Here is a 9,256-nt window from a genome sequence, read left to right as displayed (position 1 = left end):
TGGTACTTTAACTTTAACTTAATATAACATAAAATATACAACTTTCTCTTAAGAAGACTTATTACGTTCTATTATGACAGCTATTTTTAATGATGCTTTTTTTCTATGAAAACCAAATGAATCTCATTCTTGCTGATTGAAAAACAAGAAAACATTGTTTTGATGTAACTGCTTCCCTTAACCACCAGATGTCGCCAGAAACACATTAGCATAATTATCTGAGCTTTGATGAGCGTAAATGAGGTAAACTGCCATTAAACTGTACCTGTCTACTGTATCAAAATGAATGTGTTCAAGGCTGGAATTACCCAACCTCTAATACATTTAGTACTTACATATTTTACATTTTCCAATCATAAAAAAACTGTACGTATGCTAGACGACTTGTTTATTTCTTATTTCATACTTTACAACGGAGAGAAAGAAAAACGAAAGGAACTTTCGACTTGCATGAACGTGTGTGGGGCATCTTTGTGACCCCATCCTCCCTCCAAATGGCCGACAATATGTCTCCGCTTTAAATGCTCGCAAATCACAGATGTACTGCCATAAAAACAAGGTCCGCTTTGCAAAATGAGCAAGGTATTCATGTTTTTAACAAGAATGAAGAGGAAATATCCACACACATGACATGTTATCACTGGCGATACTGATGACGAGTCACCCACTACCGCACGGACTAACACGAGTGATGACGTCACTATTGTTGACAAATATAATTGTCAGCGGCAAATTTTATTGTTGACATTTGTAGACAATGTCGACTAATCATTGCAGCCCTAGTGCCGAGTATTCTTTGTCTCATTTAAGAGCGTAAGGGAGTAGTACTAAGTAAGAAATGCTAATAACGGATATAACAGAAGCTTATATTATTGTTTACATTCAGAGCAGCCATCTTTGAAGCCAACTCGGGGGTGGTGCAAATGCGCCGACTTTCCGAGTAGATAATCTGACCTCGAGGGGAGTCCCAGTTGAAACATCCTGACTAGAAACTCGGAATTTCCGACTTCCCAGTAGAGATGAAACGCACCATAATGTGCAAGAGAGTCAGCACTCAGCGCTGCTGGCTGAGTGCGTGGCTATTTCTGTTTGTTGGCAAAGTAATTTTTATACTATAGATTCTACACCAGGGGTCCCCAAACTACGGCCCGCCAGCGTCCAAAATCCGGCCCTCGGGAAGTCCATCCATCCATCCATCCATCTTCTTCCGCTTATCCGAGGTCGGGTCACGGGGGCAGCAGCCTAAGCAGGAAAGCCCAGACTTCCCTCTCCCCAGCCACTTCGTTCAGCTCTTCCCGGGGGATCTCGAGGCGTTCCCAGGCCAGCCGGGAGAGATAGTCTTCCCAACGTGTCCTGGGCCTTCCCTCGGGAAGTCCAAAGTTTAAAAAAACAACAACTTTCTAATCCATTTTCTACCGCTTGTTACTCTTGGTGTCTCCTAGCCGCTAAGGCAAATCATATGGTCTAAAAATTCCTTTTTTCATCAATAACGTGACATCAAGTGCGCACTCTTTCAGTCAATTAGTGCGCGGGAACATATATACATATATATATATATATATATATATATACATATATATATATATATATATATATATATATATATATATTACAGCCCGGCCCCCGGCCAAATTGTTTCAACCCAATGCGGCCCCCGAGTCAAAACGTTTGGGGACCCCTGATCTACACTGTAGAGCCGGTGTAATATATGATTTAATATGATTTAAGTGTGACATTATTATTCTTGCTTATCGGAATTTAAATACAAAAAAATCAAACTGAAAGGCAATATAGCACTCTTGGTCATATCACGTACATACGTGAGCTAGCAGGCACTTGTTGCTACCATATCTTTTTTCCACAGAAAAAAGTTTTTTGTCTTGCAGGGACTTCACCACTCTTTCTGAGCGTTGTTTTCCTCACCTGCTCTTGATTCGTGATCAGTGGACTCATCTGCCTTTGATCACTAATCAGGATGGTTTACATCTCGGCGTTGACACCTGTTCGTCTTCTTTTGTGACCGACCTTGTGGGTGTGCTTTTGGATTTTTGCCTGCCTACTCCTAATTAAAAAGGTCTGTTGTCTCTGCACCTTGGGGTCACGCCAGCAGCTATCATGCGCAACCGTGACAGCATGTAGTTCACATACGACAAAAAGGAAAGACCACAAATGTTATAAAAGTAAAATATACATGACAAAGAACTTTGTATTAATTTCTTTTGAAAATGTGTTATTCTCTTATTAGGGCCCGCCATGGCCCATTGCAAAAGGACTCCTGTGGGAGTCCTTATGCAATGGGACATAAGGACCTATTGTTATTCTAAGGTTTTATTATTCTTTATTATTATTATTGTTATTATTATTCCGCCGCCTCTTTGAACACTAATTTGACCCACTCAACATGCTTCAAAACTCACCATATTTGACCCACACGTCAGGACCTGCGAAAATTGTCTTTTAATAAAAAAAACAAACCGCAATAATCAAAATTGCGCTCTAGCGCCCCCTAGGAAAAAAAAAAACAGAATGCCTGTAACTCCCACTAGGAAGGTCGGAGAGACATGAAACAAAAACCTCTATGTAGGTCTGACTTAGACCTAGTTCTCATAATTGTATATCCTCGGGCTAAAATCAACAGGAAGTTGGCAATTCCCCCTTCAAGACAAAAAAGTACTAAAAACAGTCACTTTTGCCTCTTTGAGCTGCTATTTGACCCTCTTAACATGCTTCAAAACTCACCAAACTGAACACACACATCAGGACTGGCTAAAACTGTGATATAATGAAAAAACCGAACCCCAAATCTAAAAATTGCGCTCTACAGCAATTTTTTAATAAAACGGACAAAAAACTGCTCCTCGGAAGAAAAAAATTACAAAACTGCCTGTAACTACCACTGGGAAAGTCGGAGAGACATGAAACGAAAACCTCTCCGTAGGTCTCACTTAGACCTACATTTCATAAATTGACAACCCCCAGCAAAAATATACAGGAAGTTTGCTATTCCCCCTTCAACACAACATTTTTGTAAAAACCCGTCACCTTTCTTCAAACATTATCTCCTCTGAGCGCGTTTGTTGTTTCGGCTTCAAACTAACACAGGAGAGAGATTGAACCCTTCTGATTAAAAGTTGGTGAAAGAGTTGTGATACCTGCTCCGGTTTTGATTTTATGACCCTTCAAAGACCCGCTGCACTGATGCTCCTGCGGTGCTGTTTTTTTAAGATGGCTGCTCAAAAGCAGGAAGCACCAACGTGCCCACACAATGCAGACAAGGTAGGTACACTAGACAAAAGTCTTGGGACACTTCAGACTAAAAGTAGACAAAAGTTTTGGGACACTTAGGACTAGCACCTGCCAAATACGCGGGCCCGACCAACGCTGCTTGCAGCTTTAATTTTTCTTTGTATCCACAAGAGCATAGGAAATTAAATTAAAAATGAAAAAAACTTCAAAGTGCCTCACATACCTTGTGGTAAAGGCTTATCCACGAATTGCCTGCTGAAAATAAATAAAATACAATTTTGCATTTAAATTAATGTGACAACTCTTAAGTTAGCACCTGGATGAACCTTAATGTGATTTGGATTCATGGAATCATGTATACTGAACACAACATAATTTGTGCAGCATTTCAGTTGAAAATAAAATGTACTTAATAAAGTATATTATGTTAATTATCAGTGCTACAACACACCAAACTAGCCACAGCTGGTTGGTACTTCACCTGTATTGTCACTGAACACTTTAACAGCAACACATTTAAATTTGATGGGTACTTACATTACGCACACGCTTCCTGTCTAAACAATGTGAAATACGCACCTACTTTAACGCCATGACAGCTCAGCATTCAGCGCAGTAAAGTGTCCTCCATAATTAATCGAGCCGTTCTTCTCCACGCTTTAGCGCAGCCGACTGTGCCAACTGGCAGCAGTCAAGAGTTGGAAATTAATGCAGTCACACTAAAACCCGTCTCAAAAACGTTTAGCATCAGGATAAGAGGGTTGTTTGTTTGTGTTAGCAATTTAGCACGCTGAGCTAGCAGCTCAGACGCTGACATGTGACTAAAAACAAAGCTGGCATACTTGAAAAAAGGCGGGGGACGTCACAAACAGGAAGTGGAACTACAGGAAGTAAAGTTAAACAGGAAGTGCGTCTACATAAATGTCGATTTATGAAAGTAAGGCCTACATTTTCTAATTGGCTTAATGGTTTATAATTATCAATCAAGTCTTGGAGAATGATTAAGAGTACAAAAGCCCTTAAATTGATATCTTTGTTAAAAACATTTAAAGTGATTTAGGTAGCCCTTTTTATCTTTTTTTAATTTTTTTATTAATATTTAATACTCTATCTGTATTCGCTTTTGTTTTCTTTCCTCGTTGTTGAAAGTGCCTTGACTGTTGAGTGAATTATAAATGTATGTTTGTTGTTCAATAAAAATAATAATAAAAAATAAAACTTAAACAGAAAGTGCTTTTTTTAACCTTTAAAAAACACGTTAATTAAACACATTTTTATACAGGGAACTTAATGTAAATAAAACAAGGAAGGGATTACTTTACAAGGAAAAAATAAATTAAAAATATATTGAGCTGGTTAAAATTGGGGAGGAGATCTTGCCCCAAGTGGAGGAGTTCAAGTACCTCGGAGTCTTGTTCACGAGTGGGGGAAGAGTGGATCGTGAGATCGACAGGCGGATCGGTGCGGCGTCTTCAGTAATGCGGACGCTGTATCGATCCGTTGTGGTGAAGAAGGAGCTGAGCCGGAAGGCAAAGCTCTCAATTTACCGGTCGATCTACGTTCCCATCCTCACCTATGGTCATGAGCTTTGGGTTATGACCGAAAGGACAAGATCACGGGTACAAGCGGCCGAAATGAGTTTCCTCCGCCGGGTGGCGGGGCTCTCCCTTAGAGATAGGGTGAGAAGCTGTGCCATCCGGGAGGAGCTCAAAGTAAAGCCGCTGCTCCTCCACATCGAGAGGAGCCAGATGAGGTGGTTCGGGCATCTGGTCAGGATGCCACCCGAACGCCTCCCTAGGGAGGTGTTTAGGGCACGTCCCACCGGTAGGAGGCCGCGGGGAAGACCCAGGACACGTTGGGAAGACTATGTCTCCCGGCTGGCCTGGGAACGCCTCGGGGTCCCACAGGAAGAGCTGGACGAAGTGGCTGGGGAGAGGGAAGTCTGGGCTTCCCTGCTTAAGCTGCTGCCCCCGCGACCCGACCTCGGATAAGCGGAAGAAGATGGATGGATGGAAATTAAAAAAAACATTTTTTTTATTTTTTTTTATCGTTTAATTGACATGTATGGACTGTCAAGATTCCAGGAGCATACAACGCTAAAGATAGTAAAAAGTGTAATTGTTACCAATGTGATGCAGAAAGTGAACCAGGTGCTTACCCAAGTGCTTAACCTCCCCGCAACTTAAAAAAAAAAGTTAATTAAACTACACAAGCCAATGTCAGGTTCGAGAGGCAAGGAATCATGCAGAGACAGAGTTAAATTTTGCTCAATTGAGGAGAGACGTGTTTTGGGCTGTACTCTAGTTACAGATCCAAACTACGTTCTAAAGTCCAGCCCATGTGCTTCCTCTATTTATTTGGGAGGTCCCTGGTTACATCACTGAAGCTGTCGCTGAGGGAAGGGGGTAATCTCGACAGCTCCAGTTAGACACAATATATGATTATACAAAAATGCAAATGTGCTGACACTCGTGATATCGCCTTGACTGTGCTCTGTCTGCGTCACGGTACTCAATGTTCGGCCTTGGCAGTCAGCAGGCCGGTTCTGGAAACAAACACTGATACGAGACTGGCTTGCAATCTTTTGGATTGCCAGCTTTGCACAGACAAAGAAAAAGAAAATTTTAGCACAATTGATAATAACTATAGCAACGGCCCTTAAGCATAAGAGTTGTGTGATAATATATACATAACAGCCAACCTTACCAACAAGAAATGCATGATTGCAAATGTTTTATGAAAAGTAAGCTGCTAAACAAATATGAAATTCGGAAATATTTCAAATAACTTAGTTCTACTGATTTTCACAATTGTAAATATATGAATAGGAATAGGAATGTAATTGAATAATAATTTGGTTGTTTTATCACTTTGACATAATTCCTATGCGTTTTTTTTACTCAAAGGTGCCGCTCTTTTTGCTTAAAATGTCAAATGTTTGTTTTCATTCGGAAGTAAGTTCTTTTGGAAAATAATGACTCTGTTCATGTCAGTTAAGTCAATAATGAAATGTTCTTCTAAGTTAATATCATCCCTCCCCACCCACTCTTTATAAACTGTTGTAAAGAACTTTGTGTTGCAACTTGCCTGTGCATGAAAAGTGCTGTATGAATAAAGTTGTGATTGGGGGATATATGACATAACATCCCGAAGTAAAAAAAAAACTAAAAACTGTACTTCCTTGGATGTTCATGAGCTGCTATGTGCCACAGCGTCACTTGTCACTGAGACATCAATTGACTTTGATTGCTGCATCCCGCTTAGGCAATTAAAAATTGCAACGGCAGATTTGAGACACAAAGCCAATGAGCTGCACTCCACTGAGTGAAAATGTCATTAGAAGTCCTAATGGGACTCCTTTGGCGAGCAACAAAACAAATCTTCCGCTGCTGCTAGATATGAGATGAGCCGCTTCCTGGACTGGAGATAAACACATCGTTGTTATTTGATTAATGCTGTTTGTTTACACGAGGACACAAAAAGAATTTGTGCACACCCCCCGCTGTGCGACACAGCCTGAAACAATGAGATAATAAACCAGCGAATATTGGCTGAGAAGACTGGAGGAGAAGTTAGATGGCGGAATTGTGCGGGAAAAAATAGGATTATAGAGTCTGAAGTGTTCTCGTCACACTTTGTGGTCATGTGATCCTACACTTTGACCTACTGTATCATTATCATCTTCATCAGAGGTTCTTAACATTTTTAACCTCAGGGCCCAAGTTTTCCACTACAAAATGGGGCCGTGGCCCACTCAAAAATTAACACAGAATTTTACAACTGTGTCAAATAATATGAAAACATGTCTTAGTCACAAATATTATTTATTTAACACATCAACTATAGGCTTGGATCAGGATAATTAGAAAAATAAATACTAACTAAATGTACTGCATAAGAAGGGACTCATTAAATAACTGACAAAAAATAATTGTACATACAATTACTGTATGTTGCGCTAAAATGAATACACAGAATTCATAATGCATATGTTTAAAACATTGTCAATAAGAACAAAGTGCAAATAAAAATACAGATTCATCATTTTAGTCATATTTTTGGCGCCTAAACATCTCTATGAATTTAGCTCCAGGCTCCTTGTGTTTGAAATTATTACTGCCACAAGTGGTGGGAAAAATGTATTACAACTGAATACCACTGCAGCCCATGCAGACATTGGTGGTCCTTTAATTTGATATCACCTCAAGGGCCAAGTGAAATTACACGGCGGGCCAAATTTGGCCCGCGGCCAGAGTTTGACACCCATGCCACATGGCATCTCTTATCACCTGGACAAGTGCAGAGTTACAGTGTATGTGTAAAAAATGGATACACAACAGACAAACACAGCTCATTTGCATTAAAGCTACAGACACACAAAACGGCGTGTTCCTAGTAGGGCGTACTAAAAGTGACTGTAATAGTTATTCACCGCGTAAAAAAAAAAAAAGGCAACATTTTGTAGATGTGTGTTGTGTATGCAGCAATGCAGGGGATATAAGTTGTGTTTATGGCTGCAGGAGGGCCAGCTGACAGCGTGTGTAAGTCAAGCCAGGGCGGCCCACTCGGAGATCTACTGGCGAGCATTCATCAAGCAGCAGGGAGGAGGAGGGAGGACGCCTCAAAGCACAAGTGCAGGACTTTCTACCCAGAGGGAGGCGCCGACCCCCCAAGGTTATTGTAGCAACACCGAAAAAGCGTCCGCTGACTGCGGCTGACGGCAATCAACTTCCTAAATGTTGGGGAGCCGCTAGTGCGCAGTCATTTCCCAGCGTGAGTTACGAGCACAATAACATCCAGGAGTGTGTCCTTCAGGGCCATCATGACGCTGACAAAGTGATGCCAGAGAGTGAGGCGCAGATGGCCATTATTATTATTATTATTGCTTTTTAAAAAAAATTTTTTTTACAAACTTACTTCAAGAAACCAAAGGAGAAAACTAATTGCAAGTTTTACGATCATGATGGGCACAGCTGAAGCTCCTTAAGTGTTTGGGGTGGGGGGCGAAAAAGTAAAGTTGTATGAAAAAGAGCATTTTATTCAAACACAATACTTATACACTGCAAAAAGTCAGTGTTCAAAAACAAGAAAAAAAAATACAAAAATGAGGGGTATTTTACTTGAACTAAGCAAAATTATCTGCCAATAGAACAAGACTTTCCAAAACAAGTAAAATTAGCTAACTTCAATGAACCCCAAAAAACCTTAAAATAAGAATATTCTCACTAATAAAAAGTGTACTTTTCTTGGTAGAAAAAAAAGAGACCTTTTTGCTCAATATGTTGAAAAATATTCTTAAATTAAGTAAATGCTAGTGCCATTATCTTGACATAATGATATGCGCCCGGCATTACATTTCTTGAAACCAGCAGACTTATACTAAAAACTAATGTATTGTTCTTAATGGAAAAGCAACAAGGCAACCGTTTGTTACTCTCGGGGTCTCCTAGGCGCTCAGGCAAATCATATTGTCTAAAAATGCATTTTCCCATCCATAACATGACATCATCGCGCCAAGTGCGTGCTCTTTCAGCCAATTAGTGGGCATATATACAGCCCGGCCCCCGGCCAAAAAAATTTTAATTGTAATTTTGAAGAATTTATCTGAATGTGCATGTACTATTTCTGTTCAAAATTGTTAGAAATGTCACATCTTAAATGTTTAAATATTAACTGTCAGTTTACTGTACTGTACCAACTGTACTACTACATGAGTACGTATGTTCTATTGTTTCATTAAAAATAAAACAGCAAAGTCCATTTGGCCGTCATCCGTTTTAATTATGAGACACAATTGTGTCAAAGTCATGATTTTTTTTTTTTGATGCTTGAAATAAGAAATTATTACTTTAAAAAAGCAGTTTTATACTTGTGAGTGTTGATGACACAGCTCTGCAACAGTTGATATTCTAGTTCATGGGTGTCAAACTCTGGCCCGCGGGCCATATTTGGCCCGCCGTGTAATTTCACTTGGCCCTTGAGGCGATATCAAATTAACACTAAAGCTGGC

The sequence above is a fragment of the Nerophis lumbriciformis genome, linkage group LG11 (assembly GCF_033978685.3).
Source record: "Nerophis lumbriciformis linkage group LG11, RoL_Nlum_v2.1, whole genome shotgun sequence".
Lineage (NCBI taxonomy): Eukaryota > Metazoa > Chordata > Actinopteri > Syngnathiformes > Syngnathidae > Nerophis > Nerophis lumbriciformis.
The sequence above is the reverse complement of the archived record's forward strand: the minus strand, read 5'-3'. Positions refer to the sequence as shown.